Source organism: Ranitomeya imitator, chromosome 4 (assembly GCF_032444005.1).
Source record: "Ranitomeya imitator isolate aRanImi1 chromosome 4, aRanImi1.pri, whole genome shotgun sequence".
Classification (NCBI taxonomy): Eukaryota; Metazoa; Chordata; class Amphibia; order Anura; family Dendrobatidae; genus Ranitomeya; species Ranitomeya imitator.
This window is the reverse complement of record NC_091285.1, coordinates 90,546,006-90,568,966: the sequence shown is the minus strand read 5'-3', so window position 1 is coordinate 90,568,966 and position 22,961 is coordinate 90,546,006. Positions and strand designations below refer to the sequence as shown.

General features: G+C 40.0%; 9 non-coding genes across 9 annotated transcripts; all 9 read right to left on the bottom strand.

Annotated features, from left to right (window-relative positions):
• Positions 1–3,261: 3,261 nt before the first annotated feature.
• On the bottom strand, positions 3,262–3,343 carry TRNAL-UAG (transfer RNA leucine (anticodon UAG)). Its single transcript has one exon. It is a non-coding gene; the product is annotated as a tRNA-Leu (tRNA).
• Positions 3,344–6,148: 2,805 nt separating this feature from the next.
• TRNAL-UAG (transfer RNA leucine (anticodon UAG)) lies at positions 6,149–6,230 on the bottom strand. The gene has a single exon. It is a non-coding gene; the product is annotated as a tRNA-Leu (tRNA).
• A 2,956-nt stretch (positions 6,231–9,186) lies between these two features.
• TRNAL-AAG (transfer RNA leucine (anticodon AAG)) lies at positions 9,187–9,268 on the bottom strand. Its single transcript has one exon. It is a non-coding gene; the product is annotated as a tRNA-Leu (tRNA).
• Positions 9,269–9,514: 246 nt separating this feature from the next.
• TRNAL-UAG (transfer RNA leucine (anticodon UAG)) lies at positions 9,515–9,596 on the bottom strand. The gene has a single exon. It is a non-coding gene; the product is annotated as a tRNA-Leu (tRNA).
• Positions 9,597–12,889: 3,293 nt separating this feature from the next.
• TRNAL-UAA (transfer RNA leucine (anticodon UAA)) lies at positions 12,890–12,971 on the bottom strand. Its single transcript has one exon. It is a non-coding gene; the product is annotated as a tRNA-Leu (tRNA).
• Positions 12,972–16,258: 3,287 nt separating this feature from the next.
• Positions 16,259–16,340, bottom strand: TRNAL-UAG (transfer RNA leucine (anticodon UAG)). Its single transcript has one exon. It is a non-coding gene; the product is annotated as a tRNA-Leu (tRNA).
• Positions 16,341–19,299: 2,959 nt separating this feature from the next.
• Positions 19,300–19,381, bottom strand: TRNAL-AAG (transfer RNA leucine (anticodon AAG)). Its single transcript has one exon. It is a non-coding gene; the product is annotated as a tRNA-Leu (tRNA).
• Positions 19,382–19,627: 246 nt separating this feature from the next.
• TRNAL-UAG (transfer RNA leucine (anticodon UAG)) lies at positions 19,628–19,709 on the bottom strand. The gene has a single exon. It is a non-coding gene; the product is annotated as a tRNA-Leu (tRNA).
• Positions 19,710–22,668: 2,959 nt separating this feature from the next.
• On the bottom strand, positions 22,669–22,750 carry TRNAL-AAG (transfer RNA leucine (anticodon AAG)). Its single transcript has one exon. It is a non-coding gene; the product is annotated as a tRNA-Leu (tRNA).
• Between the last annotated feature and the right edge of the window lie 211 nt (positions 22,751–22,961).

Sequence of the window (22,961 nt, the reverse complement as noted above, 5' to 3'; positions counted from 1 at the left end):
TAACTGAAAACCGCAAAATTATACAAATACAAAAGATTAAATCACATGTCAATTTGCATGTTAGCAAAATCATAAGAATAAGTACAAAAACATTTCAAGACCGCATAATACTGGCAGCAGTGGGATTAAAGCATATGCTAATTTTGTATGTTAGCATAATTATAAGAATAAGATAACAAGGTTTAACATAGCATAATGTTCTAGAATAGTCTGTTTAATCGCCGCATACTCACAGTTCCCCCGAGGGTCCATAGCTCTATAGGCTTCAGCAGCTCCACCCTCTAAGAACCCCACAAGATGTCGAACTCGCTCCCTTTCCGGGACTTCCATTAATCAACACTGATGCTCAAAGTCCTGGAAGAAGCCCTCAATGTCGCCTGCAGCCTCATTAAAGGGCTTAAAGTCTTTGTGGGACACTCTGGGGAGTTCCCTCATGGTGGGTGCTGAGGTTACAGTCTGTCTGGAGCTTCTAGCTGCTTCCAAAGCGATCTGCTCCAGCAATGCCATCTCCTGAGCTCTGTGAATGGCCTTCCTCTTATCGTCTATGGTGGCCTCTTCTCCCAGAAATGCCAACTCCTCCTCGTACCACACAACCCACTGACTTTTTTGGGTATTTACCTCCGGCTGCAGTCTTTCCTCCATTTGCTGTGAGGATCCTTCCTCAGTGTCATCTTGCAGGCGAACTCCTTCCAAAGCCTCAATTAGCTGCTCCTTGGAGAGTCCTTTAAAACGGACTCCTACTTCATGGGCGTTTGTTTGTAGGTTCATCGCAGTCCAGCTCTTGTACTCTGCGGTGCTGGTTCCCAATGTTGATGGGCCTTTGTCCTCCATTCCTTCTGCTCTGATCCCACTGCTGCCAACCAGTTTGTGACGGGGTGTACAGCAGAGCAGGAAGGGACAACGGGCCGAGGGATGATCCAATGAGATTTATTAAAGCAGGGAGCATACAACATCAAATATCCATAATGTCCTTCAAGTCCACCAGAAGTCCACAATAAGCCCAAGTAAATAAACAGATCTGGAGGTGCTTTCCAGTAATCCCGCACCCGATAAACGAAACAATAGTCCTTCCACGAGTCCAACAGAACAGATTTGGGGGCACCTCCCGATAATCCTTGTGCCAGCTAACAAAGCAATAGTCCACATGAGTCCAAGGGATGCCAAAACAATCTCACGAACGACGAGATATGTCCTCAGCTCAAGTCTCATCCCGTTCGCTTCCGCAGTCACAGATGGACGTGGGGTCTTGCCTCAGCTAAGAATCCCCACTCCTTCCCCTTTAAGGATCAACTCACATCTGATCTCAAAAATAAGAATGGATTATCTGAGCTCCTGGGATCCGCCCATGAAGGGGGGTAGGGGTCACACCTTCTATTCAATGGTTGGGTCCACCTGAAGATTCTAGACTGGTCGGTTCCTCTTAGTCTATTTAGTATGTACATATGACTAGCCACCTGCTGTGAGAAAGAATGGCTATTCTTCACTAGTGGTGTTGACAAACCTTAATTACATTATAGCTTAGGGCTGCAAGTATTGGGGGAAGGAGACGTATTGTTACAGGTGAACTCCCAGCACAAGAAAATACATAAATTACAGCTAATAGAAACCAGAGAACAGTTACATACATCAAATGGCATATTATTCAAATACAGGACAGGGCAAAAGTACATATCATGACAGACATGTCTCTAAATATTAGGAAAAAAACAATAATTCTATCAACTGTTTTTATCTTAACCAGAAAGAAAACACTTAAGCAAATACAAAAGAAGATTAATACACATGTAAGTTTGTATGTTAGTAAAATCATAAGAGTAAGTTCAAAACAATTTTCAAGCACATATCATACTGGCAGCAGTGGGATGAAAGCACATGCAAATTTTGTCTGTTTTCATAATTATAAGAATAAGATCAAAAGATTTTCAAGAACTCATACTGCTGAGTCATACTCAGCATGATTAAGTAGGCTTCCTTAGAGTAAGTGAAGTACATTTGACAACATTTAAAATTAGTGCATGTTGGAAAAAGGGCATGTCTCTAAACATTAGGAAAAACCAATGATTCTATCAACGGTCTTTATCTTAACTGAAAACCGAAAAATCATACAAATACAAAAGAAGATTAGATCACATGCTAATTTGCATGTTAGCAAAATCATAAGAATAAGTACAAAAACATTTCAAGACCTCATAATACTGGCAGCAGTGGGATTAAAGCATATGCTAATTTTGTATGTTAGCATAGTTATAAGAATAAGATAAAAAGGTTTTAAGGAACTCTTACTACTGGCAGCAGTGGGATTTGAACCTACAGGTCTGTTGTAAAATGGTTAAGTCTCTAAACAATAGGAAAAACCAACGATTCTATCAACTGTCTTTTCCTAAACAGAAATCCACACACTCATGCAAATACAAAATCATAAGAATTAGATCAAAAGGTTCTGAAGACCTACCGGCATCAGTGGGATTTGAACCCACACCTCTGAAGAGACTGGAGCCTTAATCCAGCGCCTTAGACCGCTCGGCCATGCTACCTTTAGCAGCATGACTTTTAAGATTCCTTATCTTAACTGAAAACCACAAAATTATACAAATACAAAAGATTAAATCACATGTTAATTTGCATGTTAGCAAAATCATAAGAATAAGTACAAAAACATTTCAAGACCGCATAATACTGGCAGCAGTGGGATTAAAGCATATGCTAATTTTGTATATTAGCGTATGTATAAGAATAAGATAAAAAGGTTTTAAGGAACTCTTACTACTGGCAGCAGTGGGATTTAAACCTACAGGTCTGTTGTAAAATGGTTAAGTCTCTAAACAATAGGAAAAAACAATGATTCTATCAACTGTCTTTTCCTAAACAGAAACCCACACACTCATGCAAATACAAAATCATTTGAATTAGATCAAAATGTTCTAAAGACCTACTGTCAGCAGTGGGATTTGAACCCACGCCTCTGAAGAGACTGGAGCCTTAATCCAGCGCCTTAGACCGCTCGGCCATGCTACCTTAATATGCTACATGAAAAAAGCTTCCTTAGAGTAAGTTTAGTGAATTTTCCTACATTTTAACTTCTTCAAGGTGGAAAATGGATAGGTCTCTAAGCAAAAAGGAAAAAGCAATGATTCTATCTACTGTCTTTTGCAAAACAGCAAAGCATGGACTCATACAAATACAAAATAATAAAACACATGCTAATTTTTCTATTAGCAAAATCATAAATATAAGCTAAAAAGTTTCAAAGTAGAAATACACTGGCAGCAGTGGGATTTGAACCCACGCCTCCAAAGAGACTGGAGCCTAAGTCCAGCGCCTTAGACCACTCGGCCATGCTACCTTTAACAGCATGATTTTTACGATTCCTTATCTTAACTGAAAACCGCAAAATTATACAAATACAAAAGATTAAATCACATGTTAATTTGCATGTTAGCAAAATCATAAGAATAAGTACAAAAACATTTCAAGACCGCATAATACTGGCAGCAGTGGGATTAAAGCATATGCTAATTTTGTATGTTAGCATAATTATAAGAATAAGATAACAAGGTTTAACATAGCATAATGTTCTAGAATAGTCTGTTTAATCGCCGCATACTCACAGTTCCCCCGAGGGTCCATAGCTCTATAGACTTCAGCAGCTCCACCCTCTAAGAACCCCACAAGATGTCGAACTCGCTCCCTTTCCGGGACTTCCATTAATCAACACTGATGCTCAAAGTCCTGGAAGAAGCCCTCAATGTCGCCTGCAGCCTCATTAAAGGGCTTAAAGTCTTTGTGGGACACTCTGGGGAGTTCCCTCATGGTGGGTGCTGAGGTTACAGTCTGTCTGGAGCTTCTAGCTGCTTCCAAAGCGATCTGCTCCAGCAATGCCATCTCCTGAGCTCTGTGAATGGCCTTCCTCTTATCGTCTATGGTGGCCTCTTCTCCCAGAAATGCCAACTCCTCCTCGTACCACACAACCCACTGACTTTTTTGGGTATTTACCTCCGGCTGCAGTCTTTCCTCCATTTGCTGTGAGGATCCTTCCTCAGTGTCATCTTGCAGGCGAACTCCTTCCAAAGCCTCAATTAGCTGCTCCTTGGAGAGTCCTTTAAAACGGACTCCTACTTCATGGGCCTTTGTTTGTAGGTTCATCGCAGTCCAGCTCTTGTACTCTGCGGTGCTGGTTCCCAATGTTGATGGGCCTTTGTCCTCCATTCCTTCTGCTCTGATCCCACTGCTGCCAACCAGTTTGTGACGGGGTGTACAGCAGAGCAGGAAGGGACAACAGGCCGAGGGATGATCCAATGAGATTTATTAAAGCAGGGAGCATACAACATCAAATATCCATAATGTCCTTCAAGTCCACCAGAAGTCCACAATAAGCCCAAGTAAATAAACAGATCTGGAGGTGCTTTCCAGTAATCGCGCACCCGATAAACGAAACAATAGTCCTTCCACGAGTCCAACAGAACAGATTCGGGGGCACCTCCAGATAATCCTTGTGCCAGCTAACAAAGCAATAGTCCACATGAGTCCAAGGGATCCCAAAACAATCTCACGAACGACGAGATATGTCCTCAGCTCAAGTCTCATCCCGTTCGCTTCCGCAGTCACAGATGGACGTGGGGTCTTGCCTCAGCTAAGAATCCCCACTCCTTCCCCTTTAAGGATCAACTCACATCTGATCTCAAAAATAAGAATGGATTGTCTGAGCTCCTGGGATCCGCCCATGAAGGGGGGTAGGGGTCACACCTTCTATTCAATGGTTGGGTCCACCTGAAGATTCTAGACTGGTCGGCTCCTCTTAGTCTATCTAGTATGTACATATGACTAGCCACCTGCTGTGAGAAAGAATGGCTATTCTTCACTAGTGGTGTTGACAAACCTTAATTACATTATAGCTTAGGGCTGCAAATATTGGGGGAAGGAGACGTATTGTTACAGGTGAACTCCCAGCACAAGAAAATACATAAATTACAGCTAATAGAAACCAGAGAACAGTTACATACATCAAATGGCATATTATTCAAATACAGGACAGGGCAAAAGTACATATCATGACAGACATGTCTCTAAATATTAGGAAAAAAACAATAATTCTATCAACTGTTTTTATCTTAACCAGAAAGAAAACACTTAAGCAAATACAAAAGAAGATTAAAACACATGTAAGTTTGTATGTTAGTAAAATCATAAGAGTAAGTTCAAAACAATTTTCAAGCACATATCATACTGGCAGCAGTGGGATGAAAGCACATGCAAATTTTGTCTGTTTTCATAATTATAAGAATAAGATCAAAAGATTTTCAAGAACTCATACTGCTGAGTCATACTCAGCATGATTAAGTAGGCTTCCTTAGAGTAAGTGAAGTACATTTGACAACATTTAAAATTAGTGCATGTTGGAAAAAGGGCATGTCTCTAAACATTAGGAAAAACCAATGATTCTATCAACGGTCTTTATCTTAACCGAAAACCGAAAAATCATACAAATACAAAAGAAGATTAGATCACATGCTAATTTGCATGTTAGCAAAATCACAAGAATAAGTACAAAAACATTTCAAGACCGCATAATACTGGCAGCAGTGGGATTAAAGCATATGCTAATTTTGTATGTTAGCATAGTTATAAGAATAAGATAAAAAGGTTTTAAGGAACTCTTACTACTGGCAGCAGTGGGATTTGAACCTACAGGTCTGTTGTAAAATGGTTAAGTCTCTAAACAATAGGAAAAACCAATGATTCTATCAACTGTCTTTTCCTAAACAGAAATCCACACACTCATGCAAATACAAAATCATTTGAATTAGATCAAAATGTTCTGAAGTGCAGCAGTGGGATTTGAACCCACGCCTCTAAAGAGACTGGAGCCTTAATCCAGCGCCTTAGACCGCTCGGCCATGCTACCTTAATATACTATATGAAAAAAGCTTTCTTAGAGTAAGTTTAGTGAATTTTCCTACAGTTTAACTTCTTCAAGGTGGAAAATGGAAAGGTCTCTAAGCAAAAAGGAAAAAGCAATGATTCTATCTACTGTCTTTTGCAAAACAGCAAAGCATGGACTCATACAAATACAAAATAATAAAACACATGCTAATTTTTCTATTAGCAAAATCATAAATATAAGCTAAAAAGTTTCAAAGTAGAAATACACTGGCAGCAGTGGGATTTGAACCCACGCCTCCAAAGAGACTGGAGCCTAATTCCAGCGCCTTAGACCACTCGGCCATGCTACCTTTAACAGCATGATTTTTACGATTCCTTATCTTAACTGAAAACCGCAAAATTATACAAATACAAAAGATTAAATCACGTTAATTTGCATGTTAGCAAAATCATAAGAATAAGTACAAAAACATTTCAAGACCGCATAATACTGGCAGCAGTGGGATTAAAGCATATGCTAATTTTGTATGTTAGCATAATTATAAGAATAAGATAACAAGGTTTAACATAGCATAATGTCCTAGAATAGTCTGTTTAATCGCCGCATACTCACAGTTCCCCTGAGGGTCCATAGCTCTATAGGCTTCAGCAGCTCCACCCTCTAAGAACCCCACAAGATGTCGAACTCGCTCCCTTTCCGGGACTTCCATTAATCAACACTGATGCTCAAAGTCCTGGAAGAAGCCCTCAATGTCGCCTGCAGCCTCATTAAAGGGCTTAAAGTCTTTGTGGGACACTCTGGGGAGTTCCCTCATGGTGGGTGGTGAGGTTACAGTCTGTCTGGAGCTTCTAGCTGCTTCCAAAGCGATCTGCTCCAGCAATGCCATCTCCTGAGCTCTGTGAATGGCCTTCCTCTTATCGTCTATGGTGGCCTCTTCTCCCAGAAATGCCAACTCCTCCTCGTACCACACAACCCACTGACTTTTTTGGGTATTTACCTCCGGCTGCAGTCTTTCCTCCATTTGCTGTGAGGATCCTTCCTCAGTGTCATCTTGCAGGCGAACTCCTTCCAAAGCCTCAATTAGCTGCTCCTTGGAGAGTCCTTTAAAACGGACTCCTACTTCATGGGCCTTTGTTTGTAGGTTCATCGCAGTCCAGCTCTTGTACTCTGCGGTGCTGGTTCCCAATGTTGATGGGCCTTTGTCCTCCATTCCTTCTGCTCTGATCCCACTGCTGCCAACCAGTTTGTGACGGGGTGTACAGCAGAGCAGGAAGGGACAACAGGCCGAGGGATGATCCAATGAGATTTATTAAAGCAGGGAGCATACAACATCAAATATCCATAATGTCCTTCAAGTCCACCAGAAGTCCACAATAAGCCCAAGGAAATAAACAGATCTGGAGGTGCTTTCCAGTAATCCCGCACCCGATAAACGAAACAATAGTCCTTCCACGAGTCCAACAGAACAGATTCGGGGGCACCTCCAGATAATCCTTGTGCCAGCTAACAAAGCAATGGTCCACATGAGTCCAAGGGATCCCAAAACAATCTCACGAACGACGAGATATGTCCTCAGCTCAAGTCTCATCCCGTACGCTTCCGCAGTCACAGATGGACGTGGGGTCTTGCCTCAGCTAAGAATCCCCACTCCTTCCCCTTTAAGGATCAACTCACATCTGATCTCAAAAATAAGAATGGATTATCTGAGCTCCTGGGATCCGCCCATGAAGGGGGGTAGGGGTCACACCTTCTATTCAATGGTTGGGTCCACCTGAAGATTCTAGACTGGTCGGCTCCTCTTAGTCTATCAAGTATGTACATATGACTAGCCACCTGCTGTGAGAAAGAATGGCTATTCTTCACTAGTGGTGTTGACAAACCTTAATTACATTATAGCTTAGGGCTGCAAGTATTGGGGGAAGGAGACATATTGTTACAGGTGAACTCCCAGCACAAGAAAATACATAAATTACAGCTAATAGAAACCAGAGAACAGTTACATACATCAAATGGCATATTATTCAAATACAGGACAGGGCAAAAGTACATATCATGACAGACATGTCTCTAAATATTAGGAAAAAAACAATAATTCTATCAACTGTTTTTATCTTAACCAGAAAGAAAACACTTAAGCAAATACAAAAGAAGATTAAAACACATGTAAGTTTGTATGTTAGTAAAATCATAAGAGTAAGTTCAAAACAATTTTCAAGCACATATCATACTGGCAGCAGTGGGATGAAAGCACATGCAAATTTTGTCTGTTTTCATAATTATAAGAATAAGATCAAAAGATTTTCAAGAACTCATACTGCTGAGTCATACTCAGCATGATTAAGTAGGCTTCCTTAGAGTAAGTGAAGTACATTTGACAACATTTAAAATTAGTGAATGTTGGAAAAAGGGCATGTCTCTAAACATTAGGAAAAACCAATGATTCTATCAACGGTCTTTATCTTAACTGAAAACCGAAAAATCATACAAATACAAAAGAAGATTAGATCACATGCTAATTTGCATGTTAGCAAAATCATAAGAATAAGTACAAAAACATTTCAAGACCTCATAATACTGGCAGCAGTGGGATTAAAGCATATGCTAATTTTGTATGTTAGCATAGTTATAAGAATAAGATAAAAAGGTTTTAAGGAACTCTTACTACTGGCAGCAGTGGGATTTGAACCTACAGGTCTGTTGTAAAATGGTTAAGTCTCTAAACAATAGGAAAAACCAATGAATCTATCAACTGTCTTTTCCTAAACAGAAATCCACACACTCATGCAAATACAAAATCATAAGAATTAGATCAAAAGGTTCTGAAGACCTACTGGCAGCAGTGGGATTTGAACCAACGCCTCTGAAGAGACTGGAGCCTTAATCCAGCGCCTTAGACCGCTCGGCCATGCTACCTTTAGCAGCATGATTTTTAAGATTCCTTATCTTAACTGAAAACCACTAAATTATACAAATACAAAAGATTAAATCACATGTTAATTTGCATGTTAGCAAAATCATAAGAATAAGTACAAAAACATTTCAAGACCGCATAATACTGGCAGCAGTGGGATTAAAGCATATGTTAATTTTGTATGTTAGCGTATGTATAAGAATAAGATAAAAAGGTTTTAAGGAACTCTTACTACTGGCAGCAGTGGGATTTAAACCTACAGGTCTGTTGTAAAATGGTTAAGTCTCTAAACAATAGGAAAAAACAATGATTCTATCAACTGTCTTTTCCTAAACAGAAACCCACACACTCATGCAAATACAAAGAATTAGATCAAAATGTTCTGAAGACCTACTGGCAGCAGTGGGATTTGAACCCACGCCTCTGAAGAGACTGGAGCCTTAATCCAGCGCCTTAGACCGCTCGGCCATGCTACCTTAATATACTACATGAAAAAAGCTTCCTTAGAGTAAGTTTAGTGAATTTTCCTACATTTTAACTTCTTCAAGGTGGAAAATGGATAGGTCTCTAAGCAAAAAGGAAAAAGCAATGATTCTATCTACTGTCTTTTGCAAAACAGCAAAGCATGGACTCATACAAATACAAAATAATAAAACACATGCTAATTTTTCTATTAGCAAAATCATAAATATAAGCTAAAAAGTTTCAAAGTAAAATTACACTGGCAGCAGTGGGATTTGAACCCACGCCTCCAAAGAGACTGGAGCCTAAATCCAGCGCCTTAGACCACTCGGCCATGCTACCTTTAACAGCATGATTTTTACGATTCCTTATCTTAACTGAAAACCGCAAAATTATACAAATACAAAAGATTAAATCACATGTTAATTTGCATGTTAGCAAAATCATAAGAATAAGTACAAAAACATTTCAAGACCGCATAATACTGGCAGCAGTGGGATTAAAGCATATGCTAATTTTGTATGTTAGCATAATTATAAGAATAAGATAACAAGGTTTAACATAGCATAATGTTCTAGAATAGTCTGTTTAATCGCCGCATACTCACAGTTCCCCCGAGGGTCCATAGCTCTATAGGCTTCAGCAGCTCCACCCTCTAAGAACCCCACAAGATGTCGAACTCGCTCCCTTTCCAGGACTTCCATTAATCAATACTGATGCTCAAAGTCCTGGAAGAAGCCCTCAATGTCGCCTGCAGCCTCATTAAAGGGCTTAAAGTCTTTGTGGGACACTCTGGGGAGTTCCCTCATGGTGGGTGCTGAGGTTACAGTCTGTCTGGAGCTTCTAGCTGCTTCCAAAGCGATCTGCTCCAGCAATGCCATCTCCTGAGCTCTGTGAATGGCCTTCCTCTTATCGTCTATGGTGGCCTCTTGTCCCAGAAATGCCAACTCCTCCTCGTACCACACAACCCACTGACTTTTTTGGGTATTTACCTCCGGCTGCAGTCTTTCCTCCATTTGCTGTGAGGATCCTTCCTCAGTGTCATCTTGCAGGCGAACTCCTTCCAAAGCCTCAATTAGCTGCTCCTTGGAGAGTCCTTTAAAACGGACTCCTACTTCATGGGCGTTTGTTTGTAGGTTCATCGCAGTCCAGCTCTTGTACTCTGCGGTGCTGGTTCCCAATGTTGATGGGCCTTTGTCCTCCATTCCTTCTGCTCTGATCCCACTGCTGCCAACCAGTTTGTGACGGGGTGTACAGCAGAGCAGGAAGGGACAACGGGCCGAGGGATGATCCAATGAGATTTATTAAAGCAGGGAGCATACAACATCAAATATCCATAATGTCCTTCAAGTCCACCAGAAGTCCACAATAAGCCCAAGTAAATAAACAGATCTGGAGGTGCTTTCCAGTAATCCCGCACCCGATAAACGAAACAATAGTCCTTCCACGAGTCCAACAGAACAGATTCGGGGGCACCTCCCGATAATCCTTGTGCCAGCTAACAAAGCAATAGTCCACATGAGTCCAAGGGATGCCAAAACAATCTCACGAACGACGAGATATGTCCTCAGCTCAAGTCTCATCCCGTTCGCTTCCGCAGTCACAGATGGACGTGGGGTCTTGCCTCAGCTAAGAATCCCCACTCCTTCCCCTTTAAGGATCAACTCACATCTGATCTCAAAAATAAGAATGGATTGTCTGAGCTCCTGGGATCCGCCCATGAAGGGGGGTGGGGGTCACACCTTCTATTCAATGGTTGGGTCCACCTGAAGATTCTAGACTGGTCGGCTCCTCTTAGTCTATCTAGTATGTACATATGACTAGCCACCTGCTGTGAGAAGGAATGGCTATTCTTCACTAGTGGTGTTGACAAACCTTAATTACATTATAGCTTAGGGCTGCAAGTATTGGGGGAAGGAGACGTATTGTTACAGGTGAACTCCCAGCACAAGAAAATACATAAATTACAGCTAATAGAAACCAGAGAAAAGTTACATACATCAAATGGCATATTATTCAAATACAGGACAGGGCAAAAGTACATATCATGACAGACATGTCTCTAAATATTAGGAAAAAAACAATAATTCTATCAACTGTTTTTATCTTAACCAGAAAGAAAACACTTAAGCAAATACAAAAGAAGATTAAAACACATGTAAGTTTGTATGTTAGTAAAATCATAAGAGTACGTTCAAAACAATTTTCAAGCACTTATCATACTGGCAGCAGTGGGATGAAAGCACATGCAAATTTTGTCTGTTTTCATAATTATGAGAATAAGATCAAAAGATTTTCAAGAACTCATACTGCTGAGTCATACTCAGCATGATTAAGTAGGCTTCCTTAGAGTAAGTGAAGTACATTTGACAACATTTAAAATTAGTGCATGTTGGAAAAAGGGCATGTCTCTAAACATTAGGAAAAACCAATGATTCTATGAACGGTCTTTATCTTAACCGAAAACCGAAAAATCATACAAATACAAAAGAAGATTAGATCACATGCTAATTTTCATGTTAGCAAAATCATAAGAATAAGTACAAAAACATTTCAAGACCTCATAATACTGGCAGCAGTGGGATTAAAGCATATACTAATTTTGTATGTTAGCATAGTTATAAGAATAAGATAAAAAGGTTTTAAGGAACTCTTACTACTGGCAGCAGTGGGATTTGAACCTACAGGTCTGTTGTAAAATGGTTAAGTCTCTAAACAATAGGTAAAACCAATGATTCTATCAACTGTCTTTTCCTAAACAGAAATCCACACACTCATGCAAATACAAAATCATAAGAATTAGATCAAAAGGTTCTGAAGACCTACTGGCAGCAGTAGGATTTGAACCCACGCCTCTGAAGAGACTGGAGCCTTAATCCAGCCCCTTAGACCGCTCGGCCATGCTACCTTTAGCAGCATGATTTTTAAGATTCCTTATCTTAACTGAAAACCACAAAATTATACAAATACAAAAGATTAAATCACATGTTAATTTGCATGTTAGCAAAATCATAAGAATAAGTACAAAAACATTTCAAGACCGCATAATACTGGCAGCAGTGGGATTAAAGCATATGCTAATTTTGTATATTAGCATATGTATAAGAATAAGATAAAAAGGTTTTAAGGAACTCTTACTACTGGCAGCAGTGGGATTTAAACCTACAGGTCTGTTGTAAAATGGTTAAGTCTCTAAACAATAGGAAGAAACAATGATTCTATCAACTGTCTTTTCCTAAACAGAAACCCACACACTCACGCAAATACAAAATCATTTGAATTAGATCAAAATGTTCTGAAGACCTACTGGCAGCAGTGGGGTTTGAACCCACGCCTCTGAAGAGACTGGAGCCTTAATCCAGCGCCTTAGACCGCTCAGCCATGCTACCCTAATTTACTACATAAAAAAAGCTTCCTTAGAGTAAGTTTAGTGAATTTTCCTACAGTTTAACTTCTTCAAGGTGGAAAATGGATAGGTCTCTAAGCAAAAAGGAAAAAGCAATGATTCTATCTACTGTCTTTTGCAAAACAGCAAAGCATGGACTCATAAAAATACAAAATAATAAAACACATGCTAATTTTTCTATTAGCAAAATCATAAATATAAGCTAAAAAGTTTCAAAGTAGAAATACACTGGCAGCAGTGGGATTTGAACCCACGCCTCCAAAGAGACTGGAGCTTAAGTCCAGCGCCTTAGACCACTCGGCCATGCTACCTTTAACAGCATGATTTTTACGATTCCTTATCTTAACTGAAAACCGCAAAATTATACAAATACAAAAGATTAAATCACATGTCAATTTGCATGTTAGCAAAATCATAAGAATAAGTACAAAAACATTTCAAGACCGCATAATACTGGCAGCAGTGGGATTAAAGCATATGCTAATTTTGTATGTTAGCATAATTATAAGAATAAGATAACAAGGTTTAACATAGCATAATGTTCTAGAATAGTCTGTTTAATCGCCGCATACTCACAGTTCCCCCGAGGGTCCATAGCTCTATAGGCTTCAGCAGCTCCACCCTCTAAGAACCCCACAAGATGTCGAACTCGCTCCCTTTCCGGGACTTCCATTAATCAACACTGATGCTCAAAGTCCTGGAAGAAGCCCTCAATGTCGCCTGCAGCCTCATTAAAGGGCTTAAAGTCTTTGTGGGACACTCTGGGGAGTTCCCTCATGGTGGGTGCTGAGGTTACAGTCTGTCTGGAGCTTCTAGCTGCTTCCAAAGCGATCTGCTCCAGCAATGCCATCTCCTGAGCTCTGTGAATGGCCTTCCTCTTATCGTCTATGGTGGCCTCTTCTCCCAGAAATGCCAACTCCTCCTCGTACCACACAACCCACTGACTTTTTTGGGTATTTACCTCCGGCTGCAGTCTTTCCTCCATTTGCTGTGAGGATCCTTCCTCAGTGTCATCTTGCAGGCGAACTCCTTCCAAAGCCTCAATTAGCTGCTCCTTGGAGAGTCCTTTAAAACGGACTCCTACTTCATGGGCGTTTGTTTGTAGGTTCATCGCAGTCCAGCTCTTGTACTCTGCGGTGCTGGTTCCCAATGTTGATGGGCCTTTGTCCTCCATTCCTTCTGCTCTGATCCCACTGCTGCCAACCAGTTTGTGACGGGGTGTACAGCAGAGCAGGAAGGGACAACGGGCCGAGGGATGATCCAATGAGATTTATTAAAGCAGGGAGCATACAACATCAAATATCCATAATGTCCTTCAAGTCCACCAGAAGTCCACAATAAGCCCAAGTAAATAAACAGATCTGGAGGTGCTTTCCAGTAATCCCGCACCCGATAAACGAAACAATAGTCCTTCCACGAGTCCAACAGAACAGATTTGGGGGCACCTCCCGATAATCCTTGTGCCAGCTAACAAAGCAATAGTCCACATGAGTCCAAGGGATGCCAAAACAATCTCACGAACGACGAGATATGTCCTCAGCTCAAGTCTCATCCCGTTCGCTTCCGCAGTCACAGATGGACGTGGGGTCTTGCCTCAGCTAAGAATCCCCACTCCTTCCCCTTTAAGGATCAACTCACATCTGATCTCAAAAATAAGAATGGATTATCTGAGCTCCTGGGATCCGCCCATGAAGGGGGGTAGGGGTCACACCTTCTATTCAATGGCTGGGTCCACCTGAAGATTCTAGACTGGTCGGTTCCTCTTAGTCTATTTAGTATGTACATATGACTAGCCACCTGCTGTGAGAAAGAATGGCTATTCTTCACTAGTGGTGTTGACAAACCTTAATTACATTATAGCTTAGGGCTGCAAGTATTGGGGGAAGGAGACGTATTGTTACAGGTGAACTCCCAGCACAAGAAAATACATAAATTACAGCTAATAGAAACCAGAGAACAGTTACATACATCAAATGGCATATTATTCAAATACAGGACAGGGCAAAAGTACATATCATGACAGACATGTCTCTAAATATTAGGAAAAAAACAATAATTCTATCAACTGTTTTTATCTTAACCAGAAAGAAAACACTTAAGCAAATACAAAAGAAGATTAAAACACATGTAAGTTTGTATGTTAGTAAAATCATAAGAGTAAGTTCAAAACAATTTTCAAGCACATATCATACTGGCAGCAGTGGGATGAAAGCACATGCAAATTTTGTCTGTTTTCATAATTATAAGAATAAGATCAAAAGATTTTCAAGAACTCATACTGCTGAGTCATACTCAGCATGATTAAGTAGGCTTCCTTAGAGTAAGTGAAGTACATTTGACAACATTTAAAATTAGTGCATGTTGGAAAAAGGGCATGTCTCTAAACATTAGGAAAAACCAATGATTCTATCAACGGTCTTTATCTTAACTGAAAACCGAAAAATCATACAAATACAAAAGAAGATTAGATCACATGCTAATTTGCATGTTAGCAAAATCATAAGAATAAGTACAAAAACATTTCAAGACCTCATAATACTGGCAGCAGTGGGATTAAAGCATATGCTAATTTTGTATGTTAGCATAGTTATAAGAATAAGATAAAAAGGTTTTAAGGAACTCTTACTACTGGCAGCAGTGGGATTTGAACCTACAGGTCTGTTGTAAAATGGTTAAGTCTCTAAACAATAGGAAAAACCAACGATTCTATCAACTGTCTTTTCCTAAACAGAAATCCACACACTCATGCAAATACAAAATCATAAGAATTAGATCAAAAGGTTCTGAAGACCTACCGGCAGCAGTGGGATTTGAACCCACACCTCTGAAGAGACTGGAGCCTTAATCCAGCGCCTTAGACCGCTCGGCCATGCTACCTTTAGCAGCATGACTTTTAAGATTCCTTATCTTAACTGAAAACCACAAAATTATACAAATACAAAAGATTAAATCACATGTTAATTTGCATGTTAGCAAAATCATAAGAATAAGTACAAAAACATTTCAAGACCGCATAATACTGGCAGCAGTGGGATTAAAGCATATGCTAATTTTGTATATTAGCGTATTATAAGAATAAGATAAAAAGGTTTTAAGCAACTCTTACTACTGGCAGCAGTGGGATTTAAACCTACAGGTCTGTTGTAAAATGGTTAAGTCTCTAAACAATAGGAAAAAACAATGATTCTATCAACTGTCTTTTCCTAAACAGAAACCCACACACTCATGCAAATACAAAATCATTTGAATTAGATCAAAATGTTCTAAAGACCTACTGTCAGCAGTGGGATTTGAACCCACGCCTCTGAAGAGACTGGAGCCTTAATCCAGCGCCTTAGACCGCTCGGCCATGCTACCATACTACATGAAAAAAGCTTCCTTAGAGTAAGTTTAGTGAATTTTCCTACATTTTAACTTCTTCAAGGTGGAAAATGGATAGGTCTCTAAGCAAAAAGGAAAAAGCAATGATTCTATCTACTGTCTTTTGCAAAACAGCAAAGCATGGACTCATACAAATACAAAATAATAAAACACATGCTAATTTTTCTATTAGCAAAATCATAAATATAAGCTAAAAAGTTTCAAAGTAGAAATACACTGGCAGCAGTGGGATTTGAACCCACGCCTCCAAAGAGACTGGAGCCTAAGTCCAGCGCCTTAGACCACTCGGCCATGCTACCTTTAACAGCATGATTTTTACGATTCCTTATCTTAACTGAAAACCGCAAAATTATACAAATACAAAAGATTAAATCACATGTTAATTTGCATGTTAGCAAAATCATAAGAATAAGTACAAAAACATTTCAAGACCGCATAATACTGGCAGCAGTGGGATTAAAGCATATGCTAATTTTGTATGTTAGCATAATTATAAGAATAAGATAACAAGGTTTAACATAGCATAATGTTCTAGAATAGTCTGTTTAATCGCCGCATACTCACAGTTCCCCCGAGGGTCCATAGCTCTATAGACTTCAGCAGCTCCACCCTCTAAGAACCCCACAAGATGTCGAACTCGCTCCCTTTCCGGTACTTCCATTAATCAACACTGATACTCAAAGTCCTGGAAGAAGCCCTCAATGTCGCCTGCAGCCTCATTAAAGGGCTTAAAGTCTTTGTGGGACACTCTGGGGAGTTCCCTCATGGTGGGTGCTGAGGTTACAGTCTGTCTGGAGCTTCTAGCTGCTTCCAAAGCGATCTGCTCCAGCAATGCCATCTCCTGAGCTCTGTGAATGGCCTTCCTCTTATCGTCTATGGTGGCCTCTTCTCCCAGAAATGCCAACTCCTCCTCGTACCACACAACCCACTGACTTTTTTGGGTATTTACCTCCGGCTGCAGTCTTTCCTCCATTTGCTGTGAGGATCCTTCCTCAGTGTCATCTTGCAGGCGAACTCCTTCCAAAGCCTCAATTAGCTGCTCCTTGGAGAGTCCTTTAAAACGGACTCCTACTTCATGGGCCTTTGTTTGTAGGTTCATCGCAGTCCAGCTCTTGTACTCTGCGGTGCTGGTTCCCAATGTTGATGGGCCTTTGTCCTCCATTCCTTCTGCTCTGATCCCACTGCTGCCAACCAGTTTGTGACGGGGTGTACAGCAGAGCAGGAAGGGACAACAGGCCGAGGGATGATCCAATGAGATTTATTAAAGCAGGGAGCATACAACATCAAATATCCATAATGTCCTTCAAGTCCACCAGAAGTCCACAATAAGCCCAAGTAAATAAACAGATCTGGAGGTGCTTTCCAGTAATCGCGCACCCGATAAACGAAACAATAGTCCTTCCACGAGTCCAACAGAACAGATTCGGGGGCACCTCCAGATAATCCTTGTGCCAGCTAACAAAGCAATAGTCCACATGAGTCCAAGGGATCCCAAAACAATCTCACGAACGACGAGATATGTCCTCAGCTCAAGTCTCATCCCGTTCGCTTCCGCAGTCACAGATGGACGTGGGGTCTTGCCTCAGCTAAGAATCCCCACTCCTTCCCCTTTAAGGATCAACTCACATCTGATCTCAAAAATAAGAATGGATTGTCTGAGCTCCTGGGATCCGCCCATGAAGGGGGGTAGGGGTCACACCTTCTATTCAATGGTTGGGTCCACCTGAAGATTCTAGACTGGTCGGCTCCTCTTAGTCTATCTAGTATGTACATATGACTAGCCACCTGCTGTGAGAAAGAATGGCTATTCTTCACTAGTGGTGTTGACAAACCTTAATTACATTATAGCTTAGGGCTGCAAATATTGGGGGAAGGAGACGTATTGTTACAGGTGAACTCCCAGCACAAGAAAATACATAAATTACAGCTAATAGAAACCAGAGAACAGTTACATACATCAAATGGCATATTATTCAAATACAGGACAGGGCAAAAGTACATATCATGACAGACATGTCTCTAAATATTAGGAAAAAAACAATAATTCTATCAACTGTTTTTATCTTAACCAGAAAGAAAACACTTAAGCAAATACAAAAGAAGATTAAAACACATGTAAGTTTGTATGTTAGTAAAATCATAAGAGTAAGTTCAAAACAATTTTCAAGCACATATCATACTGGCAGCAGTGGGATGAAAGCACATGCAAATTTTGTCTGTTTTCATAATTATAAGAATAAGATCAAAAGATTTTCAAGAACTCATACTGCTGAGTCATACTCAGCATGATTAAGTAGGCTTCCTTAGAGTAAGTGAAGTACATTTGACAACATTTAAAATTAGTGCATGTTGGAAAAAGGGCATGTCTCTAAACATTAGGAAAAACCAATGATTCTATCAACGGTCTTTATCTTAACCGAAAACCGAAAAATCATACAAATACAAAAGAAGATTAGATCACATGCTAATTTGCATGTTAGCAAAATCACAAGAATAAGTACAAAAACATTTCAAGACCGCATAATACTGGCAGCAGTGGGATTAAAGCATATGCTAATTTTGTATGTTAGCATAGTTATAAGAATAAGATAAAAAGGTTTTAAGGAACTCTTACTACTGGCAGCAGTGGGATTTGAACCTACAGGTCTGTTGTAAAATGGTTAAGTCTCTAAACAATAGGAAAAACCAATGATTCTATCAACTGTCTTTTCCTAAACAGAAATCCACACACTCATGCAAATACAAAATCATAAGAATTAGATCAAAAGGTTCTGAAGACCTACTGGCAGCAGTGGGATTTGAACCAACGCCTCTGAAGAGACTGGAGCCTTAATCCAGCGCCTTAGACCGCTCGGCCATGCTACCTTTAGCAGCATGATTTTTAAGATTCCTTATCTTAACTGAAAACCACTAAATTATACAAATACAAAAGATTAAATCACATGTTAATTTGCATGTTAGCAAAATCATAAGAATAAGTACAAAAACATTTCAAGACCGCATAATACTGGCAGCAGTGGGATTAAAGCATATGTTAATTTTGTATGTTAGCGTATGTATAAGATAAAAAGGTTTTAAGGAACTCTTACTACTGGCAGCAGTGGGATTTAAACCTACAGGTCTGTTGTAAAATGGTTAAGTCTCTAAACAATAGGAAAAAACAATGATTCTATCAACTGTCTTTTCCTAAACAGAAACCCACACACTCATGCAAATACAAAATCATTTGAATTAGATCAAAATGTTCTGAAGACCTACTGGCAGCAGTGGGATTTGAACCCACGCCTCTGAAGAGACTGGAGCCTTAATCCAGCGCCTTAGACCGCTCGGCCATGCTACCTTAATATACTACATGAAAAAAGCTTCCTTAGAGTAAGTTTAGTGAATTTTCCTACATTTTAACTTCTTCAATGTGGAAAATGGATAGGTCTCTAAGCAAAAAGGAAAAAGCAATGATTCTATCTACTGTCTTTTGCAAAACAGCAAAGCATGGACTCATACAAATACAAAATAATAAAACACATGCTAATTTTTCTATTAGCAAAATCATAAATATAAGCTAAAAAGTTTCAAAGTAAAATTACACTGGCAGCAGTGGGATTTGAACCCACGCCTCCAAAGAGACTGGAGCCTAAATCTAGCGCCTTAGACCACTCGGCCATGCTACCTTTAACAGCATGATTTTTACGATTCCTTATCTTAACTGAAAACCGCAAAATTATACAAATACAAAAGATTAAATCACATGTTAATTTGCATGTTAGCAAAATCATAAGAATAAGTACAAAAACATTTCAAGACCGCATAATACTGGCAGCAGTGGGATTAAAGCATATGCTAATTTTGTATGTTAGCATAATTATAAGAATAAGATAACAAGGTTTAACATAGCATAATGTTCTAGAATAGTCTGTTTAATCGCCGCATACTCACAGTTCCCCCGAGGGTCCATAGCTCTATAGGCTTCAGCAGCTCCACCCTCTAAGAACCCCACAAGATGTCGAACTCGCTCCCTTTCCAGGACTTCCATTAATCAATACTGATGCTCAAAGTCCTGGAAGAAGCCCTCAATGTCGCCTGCAGCCTCATTAAAGGGCTTAAAGTCTTTGTGGGACACTCTGGGGAGTTCCCTCATGGTGGGTGCTGAGGTTACAGTCTGTCTGGAGCTTCTAGCTGCTTCCAAAGCGATCTGCTCCAGCAATGCCATCTCCTGAGCTCTGTGAATGGCCTTCCTCTTATCGTCTATGGTGGCCTCTTCTCCCAGAAATGCCAACTCCTCCTCGTACCACACAACCCACTGACTTTTTTGGGTATTTACCTCCGGCTGCAGTCTTTCCTCCATTTGCTGTGAGGATCCTTCCTCAGTGTCATCTTGCAGGCGAACTCCTTCCAAAGCCTCAATTAGCTGCTCCTTGGAGAGTCCTTTAAAACGGACTCCTACTTCAAGGGCGTTTGTTTGTAGGTTCATCGCAGTCCAGCTCTTGTACTCTGCGGTGCTGGTTCCCAATGTTGATGGGCCTTTGTCCTCCATTCCTTCTGCTCTGATCCCACTGCTGCCAACCAGTTTGTGACGGGGTGTACAGCAGAGCAGGAAGGGACAACGGGCCGAGGGATGATCCAATGAGATTTATTAAAGCAGGGAGCATACAACATCAAATATCCATAATGTCCTTCAAGTCCACCAGAAGTCCACAATAAGCCCAAGTAAATAAACAGATCTGGAGGTGCTTTCCAGTAATCCCGCACCCGATAAACGAAACAATAGTCCTTCCACGAGTCCAACAGAACAGATTCAGGGGCACCTCCCGATAATCCTTGTGCCAGCTAACAAAGCAATAGTCCACATGAGTCCAAGGGATGCCAAAACAATCTCACGAACGACGAGATATGTCCTCAGCTCAAGTCTCATCCCGTTCGCTTCCGCAGTCACAGATGGACGTGGGGTCTTGCCTCAGCTAAGAATCCCCACTCCTTCCCCTTTAAGGATCAACTCACATCTGATCTCAAAAATAAGAATGGATTGTCTGAGCTCCTGGGATCCGCCCATGAAGGGGGGTGGGGGTCACACCTTCTATTCAATGGTTGGGTCCACCTGAAGATTCTAGACTGGTCGGCTCCTCTTAGTCTATCTAGTATGTACATATGACTAGCCACCTGCTGTGAGAAGGAATGGCTATTCTTCACTAGTGGTGTTGACAAACCTTAATTACATTATAGCTTAGGGCTGCAAGTATTGGGGGAAGGAGACGTATTGTTACAGGTGAACTCCCAGCACAAGAAAATACATAAATTACAGCTAATAGAAACCAGAGAAAAGTTACATACATCAAATGGCATATTATTCAAATACAGGACAGGGCAAAAGTACATATCATGACAGACATGTCTCTAAATATTAGGAAAAAAACAATAATTCTATCAACTGTTTTTATCTTAACCAGAAAGAAAACACTTAAGCAAATACAAAAGAAGATTAAAACACATGTAAGTTTGTATGTTAGTAAAATCATAAGAGTAAGTTCAAAACAATTTTCAAGCACATATCATACTGGCAGCAGTGGGATGAAAGCACATGCAAATTTTGTCTGTTTTCATAATTATAAGAATAAGATCAAAAGATTTTCAAGAACTCATACTGCTGAGTCATACTCAGCATGATTAAGTAGGCTTCCTTAGAGTAAGTGAAGTACATTTGACAACATTTAAAATTAGTGCATGTTGGAAAAAGGGCATGTCTCTAAACATTAGGAAAAACCAATGATTCTATCAACGGTCTTTATCTTAACCGAAAACCGAAAAATCATACAAATACAAAAGAAGATTAGATCACATGCTAATTTGCATGTTAGCAAAATCACAAGAATAAGTACAAAAACATTTCAAGACCGCATAATACTGGCAGCAGTGGGATTAAAGCATATGCTAATTTTGTATGTTAGCATAGTTATAAGAATAAGATAAAAAGGTTTTAAGGAACTCTTACTACTGGCAGCAGTGGGATTTGAACCTACAGGTCTGTTGTAAAATGGTTAAGTCTCTAAACAATAGGAAAAACCAATGATTCTATCAACTGTCTTTTCCTAAACAGAAATCCACACACTCATGCAAATACAAAATCATAAGAATTAGATCAAAAGGTTCTGAAGACCTACTGGCAGCAGTGGGATTTGAACCAACGCCTCTGAAGAGACTGGAGCCTTAATCCAGCGCCTTAGACCGCTCGGCCATGCTACCTTTAGCAGCATGATTTTTAAGATTCCTTATCTTAACTGAAAACCACTAAATTATACAAATACAAAAGATTAAATCACATGTTAATTTGCATGTTAGCAAAATCATAAGAATAAGTACAAAAACATTTCAAGACCGCATAATACTGGCAGCAGTGGGATTAAAGCATATGTTAATTTTGTATGTTAGCGTATGTATAAGATAAAAAGGTTTTAAGGAACTCTTACTACTGGCAGCAGTGGGATTTAAACCTACAGGTCTGTTGTAAAATGGTTAAGTCTCTAAACAATAGGAAAAAACAATGATTCTATCAACTGTCTTTTCCTAAACAGAAACCCACACACTCATGCAAATACAAAATCATTTGAATTAGATCAAAATGTTCTGAAGACCTACTGGCAGCAGTGGGATTTGAACCCACGCCTCTGAAGAGACTGGAGCCTTAATCCAGCGCCTTAGACCGCTCGGCCATGCTACCTTAATATACTACATGAAAAAAGCTTCCTTAGAGTAAGTTTAGTGAATTTTCCTACATTTTAACTTCTTCAATGTGGAAAATGGATAGGTCTCTAAGCAAAAAGGAAAAAGCAATGATTCTATCTACTGTCTTTTGCAAAACAGCAAAGCATGGACTCATACAAATACAAAATAATAAAACACATGCTAATTTTTCTATTAGCAAAATCATA